Source organism: Aquarana catesbeiana, linkage group LG04 (assembly GCF_042186555.1).
Source record: "Aquarana catesbeiana isolate 2022-GZ linkage group LG04, ASM4218655v1, whole genome shotgun sequence".
Lineage (NCBI taxonomy): Eukaryota > Metazoa > Chordata > Amphibia > Anura > Ranidae > Aquarana > Aquarana catesbeiana.
The window spans coordinates 91,029,021-91,056,969 of NC_133327.1; the positions used below are offsets into that span (position 1 = coordinate 91,029,021).

At 42.3% G+C, this 27,949-nt stretch overlaps 1 protein-coding gene and 1 pseudogene across 2 annotated transcripts in view; one reads left to right on the forward strand and one right to left on the reverse strand.

Annotated features, from left to right (window-relative positions):
* Window positions 1–27,949, reverse strand: part of LPIN1 (lipin 1) — a 265,282-nt gene that overhangs the window by 236,949 nt on the left and 384 nt on the right. The window lies entirely within an intron of this gene.
* On the forward strand, window positions 20,943–21,047 carry LOC141141922 (U2 spliceosomal RNA; annotated as a pseudogene).

A 27,949-nucleotide genomic window follows, 5' to 3' on the forward strand; every position in this document is an offset into this window, starting at 1 on the left:
AAAATGTCAGGTTTCTGTGATGTAAAAAAAATAGACAAAGATAAATAATTTCAGAACTTTTTCCACATTTAATGTGACCTATAAACTGTACAACTCAGTTGAACAACAAACACATCTTTTAGGTGGAGGGAAGTAAAAATAAAAAAACGAAAAAAGTACGGTTGTATAAGTGTGCACACCCTTAAACGAATACTTTGTTGAAGCACCTTTTGATTTTATTACAGCACTCAGTCTTTTTGGGTATGAGTCTATCAGCATGGCACATCTTGACTTGGCAATATTTGTCCACTCTTCTTTGCAAAAACACTCCAAATCTGTCAGATTGGGGGGGCATCTCCTGTGCACAGCCCTCTTCAGATCACCCCACAAATTTTTAATGGGATTCAGGTCTGGACTCTGGCTGGGCCATTCCAAAACTTTAATCTTCTGCTGGTGAAGACATTCCTTTGTTGATTTGGATGTATGCTTTGGGTCATTGTGATGCTGAAAGATGTTCCTCTTCATATTCAGCTTTCTAGCAGAAACCTGAAGGTTTTGTGCCAATATTGACTGGTATTTGTAACTGTTCATAATTCCCTCTACCTTGACTAAGACCCCTGTTACTGTTGGAGATACAATAACTTTCAGCTTAGCCTATTGACTGCAGTTCAAAAACAGGACACTAGATGTCGCTAATGCTCAGTGATATGATATGCTATGCATTTTTATATGATGTGTTGTATTTCCTATACATAGTGTTGTACTTGTTGGTTTCTTTTTCCTGTCTGTGTTCTTCTTACCATGTGAGGTGACATTTTTGCTAGTGTGGTTATGTTCCAATAAAGAAGCCAGTTCCTGTTGCTCCACAATGTCTAATCTGAATTAACTCCACTGCACTCAGCAATCGTACTCTGCAACAGTTACAGCTGAAGAAAAACAGCCCCAAAGCATAATGCTGCCACCACCATGCTTCACTGTGAGTATGATGTTCTTTTGGTGAGGTACAGTGTTGTTTTTGTGCCAAACATTTGTTTTGGAATTATGGCCAAAAAGTTCAACCTTGGTTTCATCAGACCATACTACATTTTCCCACATGCTTTTGGGAGACTTCAGGTGTGTTTTTGTAAAATTTAGCCAGGTTTGGATGTTTTTTTTGGTAAGAAAAGGCTTTCGTCTTGCCACTCTACCCCAAAGCCGAGACATATGAAGAATACAGGAGATTGTTGTGATGTACCACACAGCCAGTACTTGCCAGACATTCCTGAAGCTCCTTTAATGTTGCTGTGGGCCTCTTGGAAGCGTCCCTGACCAGTTTTCTTCTCATCGTTTCATCAATTTTGGAGGGCAGTCCGGTTCTTGGTAATGTCACTGTTGTGCCATATTTTCTCCACTTGATGACTGATCCACTATGTTCCATGGTATATCTAATGCCTTGGAATTCTTTTGTACACTTCTCCTGACTGATACCTTTTAACAATGAGTTCCCTCTGATGCTTGGAAGCTCTCTGTGGACCTTGGATTTTGCTGTAGAACAGCTGAACTTTATTTTGGGTTAATCAGATGCACTTCAAATGATGGCAGGTGTGTACTGACTCCTATTTAACATGAGTTTGAATGTGACTGCCTAATTCTGAACACAGCTACATCCCCAGTTATAAGAGGGTGTGCACAGTTATGCAACCACATTATTTTATATTTTTTACCCCCCCCAAAAAAAAAAAAAGATTTCAATTTGTTTTTCAACTGAGTTGTACAGTTTATAGGTCACATTAAAAGGTGGAAAAAGTTCTGAAATTATTGATCTTTGTCTCATTTTTTACAACCTGACATTTTAACAGGGGTGTGTAGACTTTTTATATCCTCTGTATACTGTACCTTAAAGGCGTTGTAAAGCTTAATTTTTTTAATTTAAATAATAAACATGTTATACATACAAATATGCATGCCACACTTTTCAGATATTTATTTGTAAAAATTTGGAAAAGCATTTATCATTTTTCTTCTACTTCACAGTTATGTGCCACTTTGTGTTGGCCTATCACATAAAATCCAAATAAAATACATTTACATGTTTGGTTGTAATATGACAAAATTTGGAAAATGTCAAGGGGTATGAATACTTTTTCAAGGCACTGCATCTGAATGGCAGGGGAATCCTTGTGATATAAATAACTAAACAAATTTTGTGAAGGGCGTGCAGCTGAACACTGCTATGTGCTCCCACATCAACTGAAGCCCAAAAATTTTAAAAAAAGTGCAGTGCTACCCTAATACTTCATGGATGAATAGTAGTGACATCCCCTCCTGCTTGGTTGCTAAATGATACCAACTTTAAGCACAATACAATATAACAAATGAACGTATTATAGAAAAACGATGCTATGCATTCCAGAATCTACCTACCATTAAACAATAATGTATAATAGTGATGAACCCCTTTCCTGAGTGAACATACAAATTGACACTGAAAAAAATTGTGCCATTCCAATTACATATCAAATATGTATATGCAGTTGTCTAATAATGGTGGGAACCGCTTGCGGACCAGCCGCCGCAGTTTTACTGCGGCAGGTTGGCTCCGTTGCGCAAAATCACGTAACTGTATGTGATTGTGCGAGGCCTGGATAGCAGGCGCGCGCGCCCGCCACAAGCTCTGTGAGTCCGACCGCGGGTCCTGCTGATTCAATGTCCGCGGGGATACCTGCAACCGTTTCACGGAGAGGATGAACGGGAAAATGCTGATGTAAACAAGCATTTCCCCGTTCTGCCTAGTGACAGGACAGAGATCACAGCTCCCTGTAATCGGGAGCGGTGATCAGTGTCTTGTCACACATAGCCCATCTCCCCTACAGTTAGAACACATCCCTAGGGTGCACTTAACCCCTGCAGTGCCCCCTCCTGGTTAACCCCTTCACTGGCAGTCACATTTACACAGTAATCAGTGTGGTGCTCTAATCGCTGTATAATTGTGAATGGTCCCAAAATAGCGCCAAAAGTGTCCGATCTGTTCTTTATAATCTCGCAGTCACGATAAAAATCGCTGATCAATAAACGCTTATTGCAATTTTGTTTTACCAAAAATATGTAGAAGAATACATATTGGCCTAAACTGAGGGAAAAAAAATGTTTTTTTATATATTTTTTGGGGATATTTATTATAGCAAAAAGTAAAAAATATTGCTTTTTTTTCTAAATTGTCGCTCTTTTTTTGTTTATAGTGCAAAAAATAAAAACCGCAGAGGTGATCAAATACCACCAAAAGAAAGCTCTATTTGTGGGGGAAAAAAAGGACATCAATTTTGTTTGGGAGCAACATCGCACGACTGCGCAATTGTCAGTTAAAGCGACGCAGTGCCGAATTGCAAAAAAGTGCTCTGGTCAGGAAGGGGGTAAATCCTTCCGGGGCTGAAGTGGTTAAAACATCCATTATCAAATGTAAAAATTGTTGTGCATAATCAAATCATTTAAATGCAATCCACAGCAAAAAATATGTGTCTCAATTGCGTGTCTCCTTGTTCTTCACTGACAGCAGTAGGAATCAATGTCTCCCGCTGCCATTGAGTCTCCTGTGGCAAGAGAGTGAGGGGAGAAGAACTACAGATGGGCACAGAGCTGGATCAAGATCAGGCTCAGGTAAGTGTTTGGGGCTTGGGAGGTGGGGGCGGGGGTAGCTTTTTAAAATCTTTTTTACTTTAATGCAGAGCATGCACTAAGGTAAAAAAAAGAACCCTTTTCTTTTCTAATTACTTTAAGTGAGTTATTGGAAATTGCCCAAAGTGTTACTAGAAATATGTACATAATAGGGTCAAATATGTACATAATATGGACAACCTTACTATGTACAGAATGCAGAACACAGCAGATAAAGGGGGATTCCATGCTTGGGTGCTGCAGAGACCCCAGCACTCTATGCAACCCCATACAGATGCTATTTCAAGATCCTTTGCTTAGATTTTAATTGCCATTTTAAAAACTACCACTTGGTGTCACTGTTTTCATGTAATAACCATTGCTAGTCCTATGCTTCATATGGATCATTATAGTCTGTAGTAACAAGATCAACCTTATGTTTATGAAAAAGTAATCATGGATATGAATATTATATACATTATGCCTTGTGTTCATTATATTGTATTATGTTTTGCATTGTTAATAAGCATAAGTGACATACAGGATAATGCCATAAATATTAAAGCAGTATTAAAACCCCCTAAAGATTTATATATTGCAGCGTATCTATTCATAGATGTGGTGGCTACATTCATTTACTTTATACCTTACTATGTTTTGCATTGTTATAAAGCATAAGTGTCATACAGGATAACGTCATAAATATTTACCCAGTATTAACCCCCCAAAAAATAATATATTGCAGCTTATCAATTCTTAGATGTGATGGCTGCATTCATTTTTATGTTTTTTTTTTTCCTGCTTTTTTTTTTTTTTTTACCTGGTGATCTGGCCAGTAAGTCTGTTATTTTCAACCTTCTTTTCACAGACCAAGCAGTGCAGGAAAATTGGTTGCTTACAATGAGTAGCTTTTATTTATGTAAAACCTTCATCCCAAAAGAAAAAAAAAAAAAACAAACAAACAGTTTGCTGTAACTGCTTAAAAAGATTAGCTGGAATTTGACTTCAATTTGTTAGTGTATTTACAATTTGCTAGTGCATCTACTCCCCTCCCTCCAGACTGACAATGGATGAAGGTGCAACAGAAACACCTTTGGACAGCAGCAGACTGGGGACACTCTAATACAGGAGGTGTGTTACTGGCCGAATCACCGGGTGACAATAGAGGGAAAAAAAGCCGAAAAAAAAATAAAACGAATGCAGCCAGCACATTTTAAGACTGGTAAGCTGCAATAGATTACATTTTTGGTATTGGGTTTAATACCGCCTTAATACTGTCAGATTAGTTCTACGAAAATTTTACAAAGGTCATGTTCGCTTGTTAAGCACTGAACTCCTCAAGAGTAAAGGACAATAATAATGTTATGCTCCATGGATTATTCACAGGGTGTAGTATACTGTTTTTGCATATATAAAAACCTTTATCCCCCCAAAAAATTGCTTGTTATTCAAGTCTATCTAAATCTGATAGTGCACCTAAAACTGGATACACACTATCTGAATATCGGCCGGTTCAGCAGGAACAAGGTTCAGACCATGTGTACAACTGTCCTTCCAACAGAAGGCGGTCAGAAAACAAAGAAACAGCGGTAGAGATCACTGCACTAACTTTGCTTACTTAGTACAGCAATCTCTCAGTTTTTTTTTTTTTAGCCCGCTGGATTAAGAGAAAAAAAAAACGATAAAATATTATACATATATATATATATATATATATATATATATATATATATATATATATATATATATTCTGTATAGAGTGTTTTTGGGTTTATAACCGCTTTATGCCCTAAAGAAAAATGCTACATAGCAAAACTAAGCTTAGATACTGTATTGTAGAACATACTAATGCCCTGTACACACGGTCGGATTTTCCGATGGAAAATGTGTGATAGGACCTTGTTGTTGGAAATTCCGACCGTGTGTAGGCTCCATCACACATTTTCCATCGGAATTTCCGACACACAAAGTTTGAGAGCTTGCTATAAAATTTTCCGACAACAAAATCCGTTGTCGGCAATTCCGATCATGTGTATACAAATCCGACGCACAAAGTGCCACGCATGCTCAGAATAAGTTAAGAGACGAAAGCTATTGGCTACTGCCCCGTTTATAGTCCCGACGTACGTGTTTTACGTCACTGCGCTTAGAACGATCAGATTTTCCGACAACTTTGTGTGACCGTGTGTATGCAAGACAAGTTTGAGCCAACATCCGTCGGAAAAAATCCATGGATTTTGTTGTCGGAATGTCCGATCAATGTCCGACTGTGTGTACAGGGCATTAGAGTTGAATGGGGCTTTTCTTTCCTGGTTTAGATCTACTTTGCACAATAAGAGGAATAATCACATACAGAATGTTAATTTGAATTCTTCCTCATCCTCATCCTCATCCTCTTTCCCAGTCACAGGGCTTTCCTCCCACAGCACCCCCCCCACCACCTCACAGCCTCCCTCTCCCAACCACCTCACCTGCCCCATCCACAGCTCCCCTTCCACCCACCCTGCCCTTCCCCCAATCACCTCGCCTCCTTGGTCACATCAGCCTCCAACCACATCAACCCCCACCCCCCCCCTCAGTTTCTTTGCTCTCATAGGTGACAGTGTTTGTGCCCAGTGATTGGACACTCAGGCCCAATCACTGCACCCTGGGAAGAAGGGAAGGAGTAACTTCCCTTCTTCCCATCAAGATTTTAGTAATGAGAACGGTATCATTAGCAGTAATCAGCATGGATTCATGATGATTCTATGAGGAGGTGAGTTGCCATCTAGATAAAGGAAGGCCCGTAGATGTGGTGTATCTGGATTTTGCAAAAGCATTTGACACAGTTCCCCATAAACGTTTACTGTACAAAATAAGGTCCGTTGGCATGGACCATAGGGTGAGTACATGGATTGAAAACTGGCTACAAGGGCGAGTTCAGAGGGTGGTGATAAATGGGGAGTACTCGGAATGTTCAGAGGTGGGTAGTGGGGTCCCCCAGGGTTCTGTGCTGGGACCAATCCTATTTAATTTGTTCATAAACGACCTGGAGGATGGGATAAAGAGATCAATCTCTGTATTTGCGGACTATACAAAGCTAAGCAGGGCAATAAGTTCTCCGCAAGATGTGGAAACCTTGCAAGAAGATCTGAACAAATTAATGGGGTGGGCGACTACATGGCAAATGAGGTTCAATGTAGAAAAATGTAAAATAATGCATTTGGATGGCAAAAATATGAATGCAATCTATACACTGGGGGAGAACCTCTGGGGGAATCTAGGATGGAAAAGGACCTGGGGGTCCTAGTAGATGATAGGCTCAGCAATGGCATGCAATGCCAAGCTGCTGCTAACAAAGCAAACAGAATATTGGCATGCATTAAAAAGGGGATCAACTCCAGAGATAAAACGATAATTCTCCCGCTTTACAAGACTCTGGTCCGGCCGCACCTAGAGTATGCTGTCCAGTTCTGGGCACCGGTCCTCAGGAAGGATGTACTGGAAATGGAGCGAGTACAAAGAAGGGCAACAAAGCTAATAAAGGGTCTGGAGGGTATTAGTTATGAGGAAAGGTTGCGAGCACTGAACTTATTCTCTCTGGAGAAGAGACACTTGAGAGGGGATATGATTTTTAATTTACAAATACCATACTGGTGACCCCACAATAGGGATAAAACTTTTCCGTGGAAGGGAGTTTAACAAGACACGTGGCCACTCATTAAAATTAGAAGAAAAGATGTTTAACCTTAGACTTCATAGAGGGTTCTTTACTGTAAGAGCGGCAAGGATGTGGAATTTTCTTTCCACAGGTGGTGGTCTCAGCGGGGGGCATTGATAGTTTCTTAAAACTATTAGATAGGCACCTGAATGACCACAACATACAGGGATATACAATGTAATACTGACATATAATCACACACATAGGTTGGACTTGATGGACTTGTGTCTTTTTTCACCCTCACCTACTATGTAACTTGCTTCCCCATATCTGGGTTTTTCCCAAGGCTCCAGTACGGTTCTCTGGATCAGCCTTTTTCAACCCAGGGTGAACATTGGGGGTCTGCACAGCATCCTTGTTTGCACCTCCCTTCTCTCTCTTTATCAGCAGTGTGTTAACATTAGCTGAGTGAGGGAGAGAAACATTGGAATACTAGTCAGTACCAGTGGGCAAAAGCATGTTTTCTTTGGAAGAATAAATCACCTCTAATGTTGGATGGCCCACGTGTGTGGATGTTGCCGTTTTTAGTAGTTTAGTTTTCAACATTTTAAAATGGGCTGCCTAGAGATCGTGTGCATCATTTTAAAGGGTGCCTTGATTGAAAAAAGTGCTCTGGATCACCGTACTGTGAGTGCAGGGGGAGAATCCATGACTCTGTACTCACAGGTAGTATATTGAATGATGTAGGGCGTCAGTCAACCCTAAAGGGGCTCTCTCTTGGACATGTACTAGTTATGTGCGGGACAGCACTACGTCAGTCTACTTTCTCCACTGCAGGTGGCGCTCGACCGCAGCGGCATTGCATTTGGAGGGGAAGTCAAATGCTTTTCACATGTGGGTAGTGTAGGGACAGGTCACCCATCTGACAAGGATAGTAATAGCTGGGGGTCACTGGGGGAGCTATCCAATTGGATACTGCCACCCCATGTGATTCTGGCAGCCATCTTGGGTAAGGCAGAGCCGGCTTCCAGGCTTGGAGCGCAATTTGCATGTGTATGGTGTAGGGACAGGTCACCCGTCTGATAGGGATAGTTATAGCGGTAGGGAGAGGTTCTTGACAAGTAGGGAAAGAGCAAGGACACGCTATACTTTCTGGAAAACTCCCCCATTTGGGCGTAGACCGACCAGGCCGCATTCTATCCCTTGAGACAGACGCTGTCAGAGCATCTGAGACCTGCTTCTACCCTGTTCTTTGCAACATCCTGTGAGTGCTCCTGGTTGGGTTGTCTCCCCGCTGGGCAGTTGTGTTTGCTTGGACCTTTATATACAGTTCAGTTAGTGCATCTGGTCTCCAAGTGTTTACTGCCGCTGCACCATGCTGCACCTCCCCACAAAAGGAGAGCGCCAGAGAGGAGGTAAGTATTGTAATGAAAGCTGTTTTATTAATTGCTGGGCTATTCTAATGTGAAGCTGATGTTGGGCGTTAAGGTGATGTTGGGTGGGCTCTTTATTACCTTTGACTAAACACCAAACAAATGAGACATGAAATATTTAGGCAAAGCATTTATCATGCTTGTATTTCTGTGGAAGGCCTTCATGTGGCAGCATCATGGAGGTCCCATCCACAACATATTACTGAAAACAAAAGAATGAAGATTGCATCAGCACCACTGCCACCATCTAGAAAGAATAATGACAGGTCCCAAAACATCAGCTTCACGCAAGAACGTGCAGATATCTCTCTATCCACTGTTCTTGGAGAGAAAGCTGCTTGTCTGTAAATACCTTTATGGTGCTTTTATTGCGACAGTGAATTTTACGGCTTTAACACAGTTGCAGTGTTTGCTGGATATTAGTAGGTCACTAAATGGTTTCACCTTCCTCCTGGAGTTGCCTTACACACATGTGATTGCAGAGATGCTTTGGCTGGCCTGTCACTAAGTGGAGAATACTTGTTGAACAAGGTGGGTAAAACATCATTCTGTGCACTTTGAAATATTCTTACCACTCTAGATACTTTCAAGTTTGAATGAGACAAGTTGAGTTCCTGTACCTTGCCACATGTACGTCACCATTTTCTCCTCTTCCTGTTCTTATTATAGCAAATTACTCCCATATACTTACATATAGATAAAAAGCCTTAATGTTAATAATGGGCTTCCAAGTGGCTAATAAGTACATCAATTCCGTTTCTATTTTTGACCATTTTCTATCCAAGTCTCATTTTCTCTTTATATAGCGCACTTTGCTACCAGATTACTTTACTTTAATGAACAGTACTGTCTTATTTTTTGTTCCTGGAGTATTTAACAGCTTTACATCTAAAGGGGTCCTCTTACTTCGAGATCAGACTGCTAGACCTACAGTGCCTTGAAAAAGTATTCATACCCCTTGAAATTTTCCACATTTTGTCATGTTAAAACCAAAAATATAAATGTATTTTATTGGGATTTTATGTGATAGACCAACACAAAGTGGCACATAATTGTAAAGTGGAAGGAAAATAAAAAATGTTTTTCACATTTTTTTTACAAATAAATATGTGAAAAGTGTGGTGTACATTTATATTCAGCCCCCCTGAGTCAATACTTTGTAGAACCCCCTTTCACTGCAATTACAGCTGCAAGTCTTTTGGGGGATGTCTCTACCAGCTTTACACAACTAGAATGACATTTTTGCCCATTCTTCTTTGTAAAATAGCTCAAGCTCTGTCAGATTGGATGGAGAGTGTCTGTGAACAGCAATTTTCAAGTCTTGCCACAGATTCTCAATTGGATTTAGGTCTGGACTTTGACTGGGCCATTCTAACACATGAATATGCTTTGATCCAAACCAGGGGTCTCCAAACTTTTTAAACAAAGGGCCAGTTTACTGTCCATAGGATTTTAATGGGGCCGGGCTATGGCAATTGGGAGTAAAAAAGGTCGTCGGTGGGAGGAAGAGTGCCCTATCATTGGTAATAGTGGGAGGAATTGTGCACCTTCATTGTTGTCATTGGGCCCTATTGTTGGTGTCATTGGGAGGAATTTTACCCCATCCATGGTGTCATGGGGCCAAATTGTCCCCCTTTATTAGTCGGTAGGAGGAATTATGCCACATTGTTGGTATCATAGTTACATATTTACGTATAGTTACATGGTAGGCGAGGTTGAAAAAAGACACAAGTCCATCACGTCCAACCTATGTGTGTGATTTTATGTCAGTATTACATTGTATATCCCTGTCCCTGTGCGTTGTGGTCCTTCAGGTGCTTATCTAATAGTTTTTTGAAACTATCGATGCTCCCCGCTGAGACCACTGCTTGTGGAAGAGAATTCCAGATCCTTACCGCTCTTACAGTAAATAACCCTCTACGCAGTTTAAGGTTAAACTGCTTTTCTTCTAATTTTAGTGAATTTTAGCATGTCTTATTAAATTCCCTTTCACGGTCCACTCATCAGTGGATGAAATGGTGCCCAAAGGGCCAGATTAAAGCAAGCAAAGGGCCACAATTTGGTGACGACTGATCTAAACCATTGTAGCTCTGGCTGTATGTTTAGGGTCGTTGTCCTGCTGGAAGGTGAACCTTCGCCCCAGTCACAAGTCTTTTGCAGACTCTAACAGGTTTTCTTCAAAGATTGCCCTGTATTTGGCTCCATCCATCTTCCCATCAACTCTGACCAGCTTCCCTGTCCCTGCAGAAGAAAATCATCCCCACAACATGATGCTGCCACCACCATGTTTCACGATGGGGATGGTGTGTTCAGGGTGATGTGCAGTGAGTTTTCTGCCACATATAGCGTTTTGCGTTTATACCAAAAAGTTCAATTTTGGTCTCATCTGACCAGAACACCTTCATGTTTGCTGTGTCTCCCACATGGCTTCTCGCAAACTGCAAATGGGACTTCTTATGGCTTTCTTTCAGCAATGGTTTTCTTCTTGCCACTTTTCCATAAAGGCCAGATTTGTGAAGTGTACAACTAATAGTTGTCCTGTGGATAGATTCTCCCACCTGAGCTGTGGATCTCTGCAGCTTCTCCAGAGTTACCATGGGCCTCTTGGCTGCTTCTCTGATTAATGCAACTCTTGACCGGCCTGTCAGTTTAGGTGGACGGCCATGTCTTGGTAGGTTTGCAGTTGTGCCAAACTCTTTCCATTTTCAGATAATGGATTGAACAGTGCTCCGTGAGATGTTCAAAGTTTGGGATATTTTTTTATAACCTAACCCTGCTTTAAACTTCTACACAACTTTATCCCTGACCTGTCTGGTGTGTTCCTTGGCTTTCATGATGCAGTTTGTTCACTAAGGTTCTCTAACAAACCTCTGAGGGCTTCACAGAACGGTTGTATTTATACTGAGATGAAATTACACACAGGTGTACTCTATTTACTTATTAGGTCACTTCTGAAGGCAATTGGTTCCACTAGATTTTAGTTAGGGGTATCAGAGTAATGGGGCTGAATACAAATGCACGCCACACTTTTCACATATTTATTTGTCAACATTTTTGAAAACCATTTATCATTTTGCTTCCACTTCACAATTATGTGCCACTTTGTGTTGGTCTATCACCTAAAATCCCAAGAAAATACATTTACATTTTTGGTTGTAAAATTACAAAATGTGGAAACGTTCAAGGGGATGAATACTTTTTCAAGGCACTGTATCTGCCCTCTGGTACTGGAATCCTTCAAGGAAACATCTAAGGTAATATAAATCCTTTCATATACACTGTGAAGTGTCTGGTCTCAGGTGATACACAGAGATGAAACAAATCCTCCAACATAAGTTGTACCTGTTTATTTGCAGTCTTCTCTACTCTACATCTATTCAAAGTCCAGCATTTATAAAGCTTGTATGAACTTCCAGAAAAAAGGGTGCGGAGAGCTGAAATTACACTCTGCAGGGCTCAGTGAGGTGAGTCTTGTTTAATTAAGCTTTGGCAATAAAACCTGGAAGCTGATTGGTTTCTATGCAGAGTTGCACCAGATTTTGTACTTTCCAGTTTTAGTAAGACCCCTTTCACACTGAGGCAGTGTTCAGGTGTTTTAGCTCTAGAAATAGCACCTGTAAAGTGCCTGAAAACTGCCTCCCATGCCGCCCGAATGTGAAAGTCCGAGTGCTTTAGTGTTAACGCACGGGCGGCCCCAGTGTGAAAGGGGTCTTAATAAACCCCTTAGTGTCAAACATATCGAGAGTAATTTCAGGAGCTTAATATGTACAGTCTTGGGAAAAACCCCAGGAACTTAATATATACAGTCTGGAGAAAAACCTCAGGAACTTAATATGTACAGTCTGGAGAAAAACCTCAGGAACTTAATATGTACAGTCTTGGGAAAAACCTCAGGAACTTAATATGTACAGTCTGGAGAAAAACCTCAGGAACTTAATATGTACAGTCTTGGGAAAAACCTCAGGAACTTAATATATGGGAAAAACCTCAGGAACTTAATATGTACAGTCTTGGGAAAAACCTCAGGAACTTAATATGTACAGTCTTGGGAAAAACCTCAGGAACTTAATGTGTACAGTCTTGGGAAAAACCTCAGGAACTTAATATGTACAGTCTGGAGAAAAACCTCAGGAACTTAATATGTACAGTCTGGAGAAAAACCTCAGGAAGTTAATATGTACAGTCTTGGAAAAAACCTCAGGAACCTAATATGTACAGTGTTGGGAAAAACGTCAGGAACTTAATATGTACAGTCTGGAGAAAAACCTCAGGAACTTAATATGTACAGTGTGGAGAAAAACCTCAGGAACTTAATATGTACAGTCTTGGGAAAAACCTCAGGAACTTAATATGTACAGTCTGGAGAAAAACCTCAGGAACTTAATATGTACAGTCTTGGGAAAAACCTCAGGAACTTAATATGTACAGTCTTGGGAAAAACCTCAGGAACTTAATATGTACAGTCTTGGGAAAAACCTCAGGAACTTAATGTGTACAGTCTTGGGAAAAACCTCAGGAACTTAATATGTACAGTCTGGAGAAAAACCTCAGGAACTTAATATGTACAGTCTGGAGAAAAACCTCAGGAACTTAATATGTACAGTCTTGGAAAAAACCTCAGGAACCTAATATGTACAGTGTTGGGAAAAACGTCAGGAACTTAATATGTACAGTCTGGAGAAAAACCTCAGGAACTTAATATGTACAGTGTGGAGAAAAACCTCAGGAACTTAATATGTACAGTCTTGGGAAAAACCTCAGGAACTTAATATGTACAGTCTGGAGAAAAACCTCAGGAACTTAATATGTACAGTCTTGGGAAAAACCTCAGGAACTTAATATGTACAGTCTTGGGAAAAACCTCAGGAACTTAATATGTACAGTCTTGGGAAAAACCTCAGGAACTTAATGTGTACAGTCTTGGGAAAAACCTCAGGAACTTAATATGTACAGTCTGGAGAAAAACCTCAGGAACTTAATATGTACAGTCTGGAGAAAAACCTCAGGAACTTAATATGTACAGTCTTGGAAAAAACCTCAGGAACCTAATATGTACAGTGTTGGGAAAAACGTCAGGAACTTAATATGTACAGTCTGGAGAAAAACCTCAGGAACTTAATATGTACAGTGTGGAGAAAAACCTCAGGAACTTAATATGTACAGTCTTGGGAAAAACCTCAGGAACTTAATATGTACAGTCTGGAGAAAAACCTCAGGAACTTAATATGTACAGTCTTGGGAAAAACCTCAGGAACTTAATATGTACAGTCTGGAGAAAAACCTCAGGAACTTAACATGTACAGTCTGGAGGAAAGAAGGGAAAGGGGAGACATGACTGAGACCTTTAAATATATCAAGGGGATGAATAAGGTTTAGGAGGGCAGTCTTTTCAATATGCTGTCTTTTCAATATGAAACCAAAATCAAGAACACAGGGACATGACCTCCAACTAACTGGAGGAAAGTTCAAAACTAAGTTTAGAAAGTATTATTTTACTGAAAGGGTAGTTGATGCTTGGAATAAACTTCCAGCAGAAGTAGCGAGACAGACAACAGTATATTGTTTCAAGCATGCTTGGGACAAACATAGATCTATACTCAGACAAAAAAGTTAATGAAAAAAAAAAAAACACATTAAAAAAAAAAAAAAAAAAATGGGCAGATTTGATGAACTACTCGGTCTTTTTCTGCTGTCACTTTTCTGTGTGTCTGTGTCTAGTGCTCTTAATTGAGACAAGTATACACCATAGAGGGATATGCTTTGTTTATACTTCACGTCTGAGGTTTACAACCTCAGCATTGCTTTATATTTTCAGTCAGAAAAGACAGTTTACATAATAATATGTAAATATAGCTAAAACATTTTTTTATTACTTTTGGATTGGAAAATATCAGTGATTTCCCTTTACATATTGTCTTACCGACTTGTCTTTTGCATTGGGCTCTCAGTGGCCATCTTGGGGGAGCCTGTGTCTATATGGACACAGGGCTCTTCCAAGATTTGGACAGTTATTGTGGACTGAGAGAGGCTATATATGGCCCCTGCTGGGTCATTTGGTATGCCCTCAGTGTGGGGAGATTGTAGATAAGGACACACGTCTGTTGCTTAGGGAGACAATAGGCTTAGCCTAATACCTAGTACACACTGCTATTTTTATCGTTCAACACAGTGGGCTGAACGAAAAATAACAGCTCACGTCGGAGCCACTGTCCTAACAATCCAATGTTAGTACAGCGATATCCCTTGCTGTTCTGTTGTGTTCTGACAGGGTGACAGACCCCCCCCCCCCCCCCGCCAGAACACTCCGGTCAGCGCTCTCAGCCATTGGCTGGGAACACTAGTCGAGAGCTGGTCAGCAGACCTTTTTCAGTAATGCCCCTTCAACAGAAGCTGGCCGAACCGGCTGCAGTACACACGGGCCAAATGTCGGACAGTTTTTATTGAACCAGCTGATGCCGCCCGACATTTGGTCTGTGTGTACGTGGCTTCTGTGGATAAGAGAGAGTTTAGGGATAGTCCTGTGGACTCCCCTAGAGACTATTTGCATTCTTGACCTTTATGATCCAGTCTGTTATATGGACTGGCGCATTCTGCGCGTAGGCAGGGCCTAGGCTCAGGGTACCCAATCAGGGAGAGATCACACATACAGTTCTTGATATTGTAAGTTATCTTGTAAATTGTATATAGGCTAGCAGTAATGAAAAAGGACAGTTTTCATAAGCACTGATATAAAGTAATATAGCAATTGGTATGTATACTGTCTCACCATGCTTGGTCCTGTATTACCAGAGGACGGCTTCTGCTGGAGGCGTGGTGGTTTGTGATATATCAGGATGAACATGGCAAGCATTGTCCCTGAGCTGACCCAACTCACCAGGAACCTTTCCCTGCTATGCACTCTCTTTTGCCAGCGTCCCTTACCTACCACTCGCTCCCAAACGACGCAGGTACCCTATATATAAGGTCCCACACCAAGATGTCGCCGGATGTCCCAAAAGGTTGCATCATCCAATCAGACAGCTAGCCCCTCTGAGATGCTGATGAGTCCCCAGGTGGAGAATTACCCTAACAGACTCCATCTATAATAATGGCAAAGTTCCACCTACAGAACGGAGGGGGAATTGCACCTGCCTACATGTTCTGCCAGCAAAGCACCCCTTCTGCTAGGCCACAAGTTACCTGCCTTAAGGGTACCTGCCTGAAAAAGCAATCCTCCATCACTATGCATTATTGTACGGGATTGTGGCAGATGTGTTTAAATGCCTTATTGTCTATAGTGCAACTTTGGGAACGTTAATATATTATTATAACTCCTGACTATTTGTTACACAATGATAAAATCTAAAGAAGTTATTCTGACTGTTCCCCTGAAAGAGAAGGTTCAGCCTCCCCACGGAAAATTTAAAGTTAGCAGCCACAAATACTGCAGCTGCTGACTTTTAATATATGGACACTTACCTGTCCTGGGAGCCCGCGATGTCAGCACCCCAGCTGATCTTCGGATCGGCTGTTGGGTGCAGCCGCCGCCATTCCTGGTAAGGGAATCTGACAGCGAAGCATTTTGGCTTCACAGCTGGCTCCCTACTGCGCATGCGCGAAGTACGCTGCACTTTCTAATTGGTCCGGTGGTGGAGGCAGAATGAGGGGGCCAAACTTCCGAGAGACAGGGCCGCGGCCCTGTCTCTCAGAAGTGGGGAACAGTACCTGTCAAAAACAGGTACCTGTCCCCCCCCCCCTCCCCCCCTGAAAGGTGCCAATTTGAAAACCCCATTGCGCACCCATTGGCTGGGATGGGGTGACGGCGGAGAGGTGCAGCATTTTTATGGGGGCTCATCCCCCCCCCCCTCATTCCCCCCCCCCCCCCCGGCCAAGTCTGCCCCTTCCCAGGACAAAGCATATTTTCCGTGATTCTGCCAGAGACAGGCTCAGACTGGGACATGGGTCTGTATTCTGTGAATGTATGGGGTAAATTGGGACTGTTGGCAACTATGCCCTTGGTCCCCGTTGTACTTACCTCCTGGCGATGCTGAGCTGTTAGTGCCCACGCAGCCAGTCCAGCAGTCTGGGAATCTGAAAACCCCTATTTCTCTGTGAAGCGATTCTGGGACGGACCAGAGCGATTCAGTACTCTGGGTTCTGCTTTTCCGAGTCCCCGAATAATGGACATTTACATCACTTCCGGTCACTTCTGGTTTAGTAATTTCCTCCCCATGGAGCACACATTGGTTCCAGGAATAGGAACAGTAGATCCTGGGATAGTTTACTATTATGCCTTTTATTTAATCCCTGGAGGAAGTATTGGAGGAGGCAGAGAACAGCAATTAAAGCGCTATTTTGTCTGTTTAGAGATAAACAGGTCAATAGGCTCTGGTGAGTGGGTATAAAGGGGCACGTTTGAATCCTCACATTAATGTCCTTTTAGGACATTTTTCTTTGCACGATAGTTTGATTATGATGATTATTCATAAGAGTCATATCAATTATCAAAGTCATATCAATTATCAATGATATTAGGCACCTCGTTTTTTCCATTAGATGATGATTCACATAATTTACTTTAGGATAGCGTAGTTCATTTTTCATACAGATATATACATGTACAGTATGTGCACCAGTGGATGCACTAAGGGGGAGAACATTGGGAGCTGCTGCTGGGGATATTTCATTAAATTTTTCTTGGTTTCCTTGTTTTTTTAATTTATTTTTGGTCCATAGCGAAGGTGTTTTCACTTTTTTTCTTTTCAGTCAGAGCAACATCTGGCACTTATATCCCCCCAAAAAAGAAAAGAAGTCACCAGGAATCAGTTTAGGGTCATTACTCACAAGTCCCCATCCTCTGTACTGCAATTACCTGAAGTAAAATTGCATTTAATTCAACTTCTGTGTCTTATTTAAGAGTTAAGCTGCCTGTGAATGGTGCAAAGTCAGCAGAAGACCTGTCCAGACAGACTGTGGAGGATTTACTAAAGCTAGTGAACACAGAATCTGGTGCTGCTGTGCATAGTAACCAATCAGCATCCAACAGCGTGTTCAATTAAGCTTTTACAATAAAACCTGGAAGCTAATTGGTAACTGTGCACAGCTGCAACATATTCTTTTTTTCAAATATAAATTTTATTATTTCCAAGAGAAAGTAAGAGAACAAAGAATCAAAAGAGAAAATATAGCACAGTTACCATCACAGTACTTGATGTTCACAGGCGAATACATGCCCTAATAACAACAGTAGCTTTGGTGTTTGTATCTAAGAGCTCAGCATCTGTAGTTAACATTCACTAAAAATAGCCGAGTTGCATGAACGGTGTATAACATCACTTTTTAAGAGCCTATGCCCGGTTGAACCTTAAAATTTCTGAATTTAAATAACTCAAAGAAATAATCCCGGGATCAGGCGGTTGGAAATCAATAAGCTTAACAAAGAATATAAGAAGAAACAAGAAACAAAAAAAAAAAAAGGAATTCTTGCAATTCTGGCATCGGGGAGTATGAATATGTTCCAAAGCATCCATGCTTGGGAATGTTGATCTTGTCTATTTTGTGCCATCAGGACCAATCCTCCAACCTTCTGATCTCCTCCACTCTGCGCAACCACAACCCTATAGTCGGCGGTACGCTTTTCTTCCACAGAAGTGGGATGCAAGCTTTGGCTGCATTCAATAAGTGCCTTACTATCGACTTTTTGTATATTCATGTCGGGATTGTAGTAGCATACAGCAGGATGAAAGCTGGATCGTCACTTATTGTGTAATCTGTGAATTTTTGGGTAATCATTCGGACTGTCGTCCAAAAGTGCTGAAGCAGAGGGCAGGACCAGAAGATATGGAGGAGTGTCCCTTTATCTGTCTGACATCTCCAGCATTTGTCTGATGTGGTCGGAAAAAAACTTGTGAAGTCTGTTAGGGGTGTAGTACCATCTAGCCAGGATCTTGTAGTTGAGTTCCTGTATTTTGGTGCAGATAGATGTTTTTAATGAGAATCTGATAATTGTTTGTTTTTGGGCACTAGTAAATGTGCGTTGTAGGTCAGTTTCCCATTTACTTATGAATGTCAGGTCTAGTTGTTCCGGAGGAGAATTAAGCAAGACATACAGTAGGTTTTAGATAATACTTGAGGTAAAGTTCCCTCATCGTTGCAGTAATTTTCTAAAGTCGCCAGATCGCGGCTAAACTGTGCCGAGTTAGGTATAAAGTGATGCAGTCGTATCGCTGTCCAAAATGGAAGTTGGAATTAACCACTCTTGAGAGTCAGGGATTGTATGGAGGGCCAGTTGTTGTCTATTAAGAAATATGAGGCTCGATCCCTGCCTGTTGATTTAAGTATTCCATACCCCATTTGTTCCATACCTGGGGGGAAGGCAGGGTTACCCAATATCGGATATAGAAGAGAGTTGCTAGTGGGTAAGGAGTTTGCAAATATTGTGGAGGCTCCCACCCTAAGGGTTGTACCAATTACCGGGTGTGACTTCAATGTTGAAGGTAGTCGGTCAAAGCACCAATCCGCTCCTTTCAGTGAGGCCACGGACTGTGTTTGTTCCAACTGTATCCATAGTTTACTTTTGCCATGTCGGTTCCAGTCTATTATTCTGCCTAAATGCACTTCCCTGTAGAAATTTTTTAAATCTGGGAGAGCCAGGCCTCCGTAATGTTTGGGTAATGTTAGATAGCTCCTACATAGTCTAGGTTTTGATTTTGCCCAAATGAATTTGATAAAGATGGATTGTATTTTCTTAAAATAATGGGGTGGGATCTTGATCGGCAATGCTTGGAATAAGTATAGGAATTTCGGGAGTATGGACATCTTGATCAAATTACACCTGCCAAACCAGGAATGCAGTCCTTTATTCCACTCCTCCAGGAGAAGTCGGGTTTTAGTCAACAGGGGTGGGAAGTTTAGGTCAAAAGTGCGTTGTAAATCATTGGGGATCAGGGTGCCCAGATATTTGAGGGAGGAGTCTGACCATTTAAATTTGAACTGTGATTTTAAAGTTCTCAATCTATTTGGCGTAATATTGATCCCCATTGCCGCCGACTTAACAAGATTAATTTTTAAATTGGAAAGAGTCCCATACCTATGGAATTCCCTGAGAAGGTTTGCTAATGACACTATGGGGTTAGGTAGTGTGAACATGAGGTCATCTCCGTAGGCAGAAATTTTATATTGAGTTCCTTCCACTGTCACACCTGTTATGTCAGGATTTGATCTTATAGTGCAGAGGAAGGGTTCCAGGGTTAGGGTGAATAGGAGGGGCGAGAGCGGGCATCCCTGTCTAGTGCCATTTGATATTGTGAATGTGTCTGAGAGGATTCCATTGGCCTTGATCTGCGCTGTGGGCACGGAGTAAATGCTGGAAATCCACTGTATCATGTTATGACCTAAGCCAATCTGTTTAAGGACTGATGACATGAAAACCCAATTAACGCGTAATGAGAAAGATGCATGGGGTTTGAGTTTTGGTAGCCACATGGATGAGATTAAGGATTTTGGTGGTGTTATCCCTCGCCTCTCGGGCGGGGATAAACTCCACCTGATCCAAGTGAATTAGATCTGGCATAAACTGGGTTAATCTGTTGGCCAAAATTTTTGTGAATAGTTTAAGATCCACGTTCAGGAGGGATATGGGCCTATAGCTGCCACACGCCGCCGGGTCCTTGCCTTCTTTTGGTATGAGGGATATGTGTGCCTTCAAGGTATCTCTGGGTAGAGAGTCTCTGTCGCCTAGTCCATTAAACATTCTCACCATGTGAGGGCCCAGTATTGGTAGGAGGGTTTGGTAGTACTCTAGGGTCAACCTATCTGGGCCTAGTGCTTTGCCTGGTTTCATCCCACCCACTGCTCGCTGTAGTTCCTCTATAGTGATGGGATCTTCCAATCCTGTCCTAGCTTCTATCGATAGTTGGGGGATTTGGGATGCAGCGAGATAGTCATTTATCTTTGTTCCGGTTTGTGGTCTGGCTGGGAGATTATAAAGGGAGGCATAATAGTCCCTGAATTCTTCCGCTATTTGGGTAGGTTTGGTCTTTTTTTGTCCCATGGGATTTATGATTTGAGGGATATATGTGTTAAGTCGATGGGTTCTGACTGTTCTGGCTAGAAGTTTCCCACATTTGTATAGCTGCAACATATTTTGTATGCACCAGTTTTAGTAAATCTCCCCCACTGGGTCTAAGGATGTACAGGCATGGCCAAAAGTTTTGAAAATGACACAAATATTAATTTTCACAAAGTCTGCTGCCTCTGTTTTTACGATGGCAATTTCTATATACTCTTCTCGGCCTTTTGGCTAAGATCAAGTGTAGTATCTGTTCTTATCAGTTTCCAGAGGAGGCGCTGTGCTACTCTCATTGGGCAGGTCCAGCAAATCCAATGGTGTTATAGTGCCTGAAAGGCGGTTTTAGCAGGGACTGTGCCAAGCTGCCTGACAGATACTGGGGGCTGGCCGATGGTTAAGTCTGAGGCGTCTGGAATGGTGCTCCTGATGAGGATGGGTGCTGCATCTGGGTCTGATCCAGAGGGTCGGGTCCCTGGCCTTCTGGCCTAGATTGGGGTAGTTCTAGCCCCGGACAGTTTTTCGGGAGGGAACTCCTGCTTGCCTATAGCACCGGGATGGAGCGGTTAGTACTTCCAGAATGTAATTGGGTAGGAGTGATGGGAGCGAGGGTTGAGCCTGTTTGAGGTCCGGGCTCTCCCCAAGCTTGCTGAACTTCAGGCCTTCCTGCCTGGGGTGGGGGCTGCTGTGGTCTGGGTCATTGGCCAGGGTTGGTCACGAAAGTCTATGGTGTATGTGCCCCTGGAGTGGCAGTCCAGGGGTGCCTGAAGATCACTGTGAGTGAGGGTCACTTTGATTTAAGGCACCATGGTCACTGCACCATTACATGCTTTTTTTGCACCTGCCTCCTGGGCCGGGCCTTTTGGCTAGGACCGGAGGAATTTTTTATTCCTGGCCAGAGGGCCTGGCCATTGTATTACACAATGGCCACCTTTTCACTCTTCCCTACTTACTTCTCCCCCACTTTCTTTTAATTTATTCTCTTTGTGTGTCCCTTTCTGTATTTTTTGCGTTTTACACATTTTGCACTGTGTGATGAGTAGGGTTGCAGGTCCTCGTGGCCTGCCCTGAAAGTCTTGGGAGGAGGCGGACATGGCCTTTTGGCTTGGTTTACCCTCTCTCATGGGGTCTCCCTTCAGGGGAGCCCCACCGAGTACTTGGGGGGGGGTCTGATTCGGCAGTCCCTCCAGAGAAAGGGGTCTGTCTGGTTTTGGCCAGATGGACCAAGTGTAAGTACCCTTGTCCCCGTTAGGAGCCTAACGCCCCGGGGGATTCAGGGCAAGGTCCTCTGATTTTAGAGGGCTTGTGTACCCGTTGCACTTTTTTGTGTTTCACTCTTTATGTGTGTGCACATTTTTTTGGCACCGGGTGAAGTTTTTGAGTGTATTTCACGCACCATGGGCTTTCAAAAAAAAAAAAAATTCCCATATACTCTAGAATGTTATGAAGAGTGATCAGATGAATTGCAATTCATTTCAAAGTCCCTCTTTTCCATGAAAATTACCTTAATCCCAAAAAATTTCCACTGCATTTCAGCCCTGCCACAAAAGGACCAGCTGACATCATGTCAGTGATTCTCTCGTTAACACAGGTGTTAGTGTTGACAAGGACAAGGTGGAAATCACTTTGTAATGGTGATTGAGTTAGAATAACAGATTGGAAGCTTTAAAGAGGAGGGTGGTGCTTTAAATCATTGTTCTCCCTCTGTTAACCATGGTTACCTGCAAGGAAACATGTGCAATCATAATTGCTTTGTACAAAAAGGGATTCACATGCAAAGATATTGCTGCTACTAAGATTGCACCTAAATCAACCATTTATCATATCATCAAGAACATCAAGGAGAGAGGTTTGATTGTTGTGAAGAAGGCTTCAGGGCGCCCAAGAAAGTCCAGCAAGCACCAGGACCATTTCCTACAGTAGATACAGCTGTGGGATAGGGGCACCACCGATACAAAGCTTGCTCAGAATGACACCATCGGGACTACCGGGAGTTTCCTGGTGGGCTGATGGCTCAGTGGGCTGGTTTCAATGACAGCCTGTCAAAGTAATAGCTGCGCGGCTCGCGCAGCCATTAATTTGAGCACCGCTGTACTGCCTATAAGACAGGCATCACTAAATGGCGGTCCGTGGTCTGGTTCCGGCACCAGTGGCCATTTTACCCAGACTGCAGAATTGCCAAGTAGTTTCCTGTGTGTCCTCTCCCCGTCGCCAGCTTGCCCACCTTGCCCACCGGCTTGCCCACCTGCCTGCCCACCATGCCACTATGTTCACAGCATGGCAGGCACGGCACATCCGTCTCTTCCGTAATATTGCTGCACTGCCCCCTCCCCACACTGCCTGTCTTATTCACGCAAAACATGAGGCGCGGCTGCTCTGGACAAAGAGCAGGATTTCAAGTTAAGAAGTGGGTTATTGGTTGCTAGGCAGCGGGGCGGTCCCAGCAATCAATCACCCACCTTTACCGGGAAAAGACCCGCCCTTTGTCCAGAGCGGCTGCGCTTCATGTTTTGTGTGAATAAGGTAGGGCTCTGTGGGGAGGGGGCAGTGCTGTGCTGTTATATTATGAAAAGCACAGGAGTTTGATATCAAGAGAGGAGTGTGATGGGGGGGTCAGTCTGTGATGGGGGTCTGTGATTTGGGGGGGTCAGTCTGTGATGGAAGGGGGTCTGTGATTTCGGGGGTCAGTCTGTGATGGGGGGTCTGTAATGGGGGGTCAGTCTGTAATGGGGGTCTGTGATGGGTCAGGTCAGTCTGTGATGGGGGGTCTGTGATTTGGGGGGTCTGTCTGTGATGGGGGTCTGTCTGTGATGGGGGGGCAGTCTGTGATTTTGGGGAGTCAGTCTGTGATTTGGGGGGGTCTGTGATGGGTCAGGTAAGTCTGTGATGGGGGGGTCAGTCTGTGATGGGTCAGTCTAATGGGGGTTCTGTGATTTGGGGGGGTCAGTCTGTAAATTATGGGGGGTGTGATGGGGGGTCTGTGATGGGTCAGGTCAGTCTGTGATGGGGGGTCTGTGATGGGTCAGGTCAGTCTGTGATGAGGGGGATGGAGGGGAGTCTGTGATGAGGGGGGTGGAGTCTGTGATGGGGGGAGCCTATGATGGAGGGGAGCCTGTTATGGAGGGGAGCCCGTTATGAGGGGATTCTGTGATGGAATGATCTGTGATGGAGGGGAGTTTGTGATGGGGGGGGGGGGAGTCTGTTATAGGGGAGTTTGTGATGGGGGTAGTATGTGATGGAGAGGGGTATGTGATGGGATGGTCTGTGATGAGGGGAGTCTGTGATGGTGGGGATCTATGATGGGATGGTCTGTGATGAGGGGAGTCTGTGAAGAGGGGGGGATCTATGATGGGATGGTCTGTGATGAGGGGAGTCTGTGATGATGGAGATCTATGATGGGATGGTCTGTGATGAGAGGAGTCTGTGATGGGGGGGAGTCTGTGATGGGATGGTCTGTGATGAGGAGAGTCTGTAATGGGGGGGGATCTGTGATGGGATGGTCTGCGATGAGGGGAGTCTGTGTTATGGAGTTTGTGGTTTGGAATTGAACATAATGGTATGTCATATAATCTTGCATATAGACAAGGTGCTGTTGCATGTAAATCTGACCTCTTTTAGTTTCAATTATCATGATATAAAATAATGGATGTAGGGGCCTTTTGGCGGGCATGTTTTTTTTTTGGGGGGTGGGGTGGGTGGGAAGCATTTTATTCTTAGACCCAAGCAGCACAATGTCTTGGGCCAGCCCTGGCCAACGGAGTGGGCTCACTCACAATCTCACAAACACATCTATGAATAAAGAAAACAGTTTGGCGAGGGACAATGCCTTTTTCAGGATGATGGAGCACCTTGCCATAAGGGAAAAGTGAGAACAAGGTGTCGGGGAACAAAACATCAACATTTTGGGTCCATGGCCAGGAAAATCCCCAAACCTTAATCCCATTGAGAACTTGTGGTCAATCCTCAAGAGGCGGGTGAACAACCCCCCCCCCCACAAACTCCAAGCATTGATTATACAAGAATGGGATGCCATCAGTCAGGATGTGGCCCAGAAGTAGATTGACAGCATGCCAGAGCGAATTGCAGTGGTCTTGAAAAAAAAAGGGTCAACACTGCAAATATTGACTCTTTGCATAAACTTAATGTAATTGTCAATAAAAGCCTTAGACACTTATGAAATGCATGTAATTATACTTCTATATACCATAGTAACATCTGACAAAAAGATCTAAAAACACTGAAGCAGCAGATTTTGTGAAAATTAATATATGTGTCATTCGCAAAACTTTTGGCCACGGCTGTATTAGGTTTTTTTTTTTTCAGGCTATATGTTGTCTGTGATATTTGTACACAGATTGTAAACAAGTCAATGATTTCTCAGAACTTCTTCCTTGGGTAGTTACTAAGAAAGTCATCTTGAATGCATTGCCCATTATGGTGTGTTTGAGTGAAGCAGAATTTGATCTTGTCTCCATTAAAAACCAACGTAATGCCCTGACACTGATCAGATTCCATGCTATGAAATGCATGGGATAAAACTGTTGCCATAAAAGACACCTTAAAAGGAGACATCAAAATATACAAAGTAGACTGTAAAGTCAGAGGCAACAGTAATGGGTGATCCATCAGGGGTTGTATCTGGGACTTCAGCAGCATTAAACTCTTGCACATGGGAGTAAAAAAAAACACCGCATTTTTTACTGATTTGAAATGACATGCATTTGTTGTCTATGGAACCATGCACACAGTAAAGATCAGTAATACAGTGATGAGTACAGAGCCATAAAACTAAAATTTTACATTTGAGTGCAGTAATTTACTCGCATACACATGTTTACTCATCTATAAGCATGTTTACGCAAGTATAAATCAGTATGCTACAACACTGGCAATAAAGAAGAATTTGACTCATCTATACACTTATGCACCTTTACAGACCTATATTCAACATCACTCAGGATTTACACACAGTTTTTTTACTCATAGACTTTTTGTCAACAACATGTAATCATCAGTAAATTATGACGCTCATGTGCCTTAATAAGCCCGTTTCTTCCATGCTGGCCTCCACCACCTTCCTGTCATTGCTCTTGTGATCAGTACAGAAAAGGTTGTTAAGAAGCTCAATAGGAACTCCAACGCTCCAGCTAGGGTTGCCACCTCATCCCTTTAAACACATATGAATTACACAGGTTCTGAGGCTAATTTTATGCAGATAAGGCACCAAGTGAGTTTAATTAGCACCTTAATCGGCCACAGAACCTGTGTAATTAATATGTGTTTGGGTTTAAAGGGATGAGGTGGCAACTCTAGCTCCAACGCTCTCAAGCACATGCCCTACCCAAGGATTTTTTTCAAACCAGTAATGGGTTGTTTACAACCGACAAAAATGGATGTGAGGATATACTTAATGCTTCTGGTTTATTAGACCATAAAGATGATTGGGCCATTCCATTATCTCTGTGGTCAACAGGCGGAACCAATAGCTGCAGTCCCAGGTTCCCCGGTAGGATAGGAAAGCCCAGGAAGGAGGATGGGGGACCACTTCCTGCCACTTGTAAAAGTAATCCAGTGGCTATTTTGCCACTAGGATTGCTTTTACATGAAAGTGCTCCGTCAGCCGAAAAAAAAAGTACTGAAATGATGCCTGCAGCTGCAGGCATCATCCTGGTATAACCACTGAAAGTCCTGCGATGTACGGGTACATCACAGTGCCGTAAGTGGTGGATTTGTCATATTTTTATTTTTATTTTGGATAAAGTGAGTCAGGTTTTAACTGCTATCCAGGGCTCAGAGAGATTTACTCTCACTTCCTGCCCTGCTGACAGCAATTTCCCCAGACAGGAAGTGAGGAAAAATCTACAATAGGGACATAGAAAGATATACAGTTCTGACAGGGGTTCTAGTCTTCTCCTACTCTACTATAGAAAAGCATTTTTATGTCTGCCTGTGTTGTTCACTTCCTCACTGGTAAAATACTGTCAGCACTACAGGAAGTGGAGGTAAATATCTGTAAGGCTTTGTGTACATGGATGTTGACATGCTCAAAAGTCTTCTAGCATAACATTTCTGGTGCTTTCCTACACCCAGGGAGCCGATGATGCTGTATGCAACTACTCTACGGCTGAAGATGTCTACAGCTTCTGCATTGTATAGCGTGTTTTTTTTTTTTTTTAAGTTCAGAGATCCAACATAACCCTGAATAGCATTAAAATCCTGCATAGGACCAAGAAAACATACCTTACTATATTACCGTATATATTAGCTTGTTGTAATCTATAGTTTTAGGGCCTATTCACACAGTGCATATGCACTTATTGAGCACCAGAGTGGGTTATTTACATGCATTTTTTTAAAATAACACATTGCCTTTTCTTTTCCCCTTTTCGACCAGTGCACATAATCGGGGAAATTTTTATGTGAACTGGGTGAATATGTCCTTGCATTGAGGTAGTGTTGAGCAATGCAGTACTATGCAGCTTGTGAGATCTCCTTTTTAAATACCTTGTTCAAAACATCTGCTTATACATTCACCATACTGTTAAAACATCCACAATTTAATTGCATCAATTAAAAAGTATACAGTATATTAGAGATGTGCACGACAGAAAAATGTATTTTGTTTCGTTAGGTTAATAATTTCATTTAGTCATATTTGTTATGTTAGAATGATTGATTTTCGTAATTTGTTTCGTATATTCGTAATTTGTTTTTGTATATTCAGATTTGTTTAATATATTAATTATTCCAAATCGATTTGTATTATCAGAAGTTTAGGAAGATTCAGATTTATTTGTTATATTATGATTTGGCCATTCTGATGGATCCACCTCCATCCATCCCAAACACAAGTAGTAGGAATCGTCTTTTTTCACTTTTACATCTTACTGTAACTATTTATTTCAATATAATTTTCATTTCATATGTATTATATAGTGCATTTTTTATCATTCACACTAGAAAAAAAATGAAGCATGATACAGCCGAATATATATATATTATAAGTAGTATAGTGTATAGTGTATAAAGTATATTATGATCTTAGGAATACTTGAAGTTATCGTCTGTATAACATATCTCAAACCCATTGTCAGAGCTTCTTCAGGTCTTTAAATATTGTAATCGCACAATGCAAGATATAAATCGTTACAGTCCATCTTGCACGTATCAATATTGGATACACACACACTGAAATTTCTATATGTTGTCAGCACATACAAT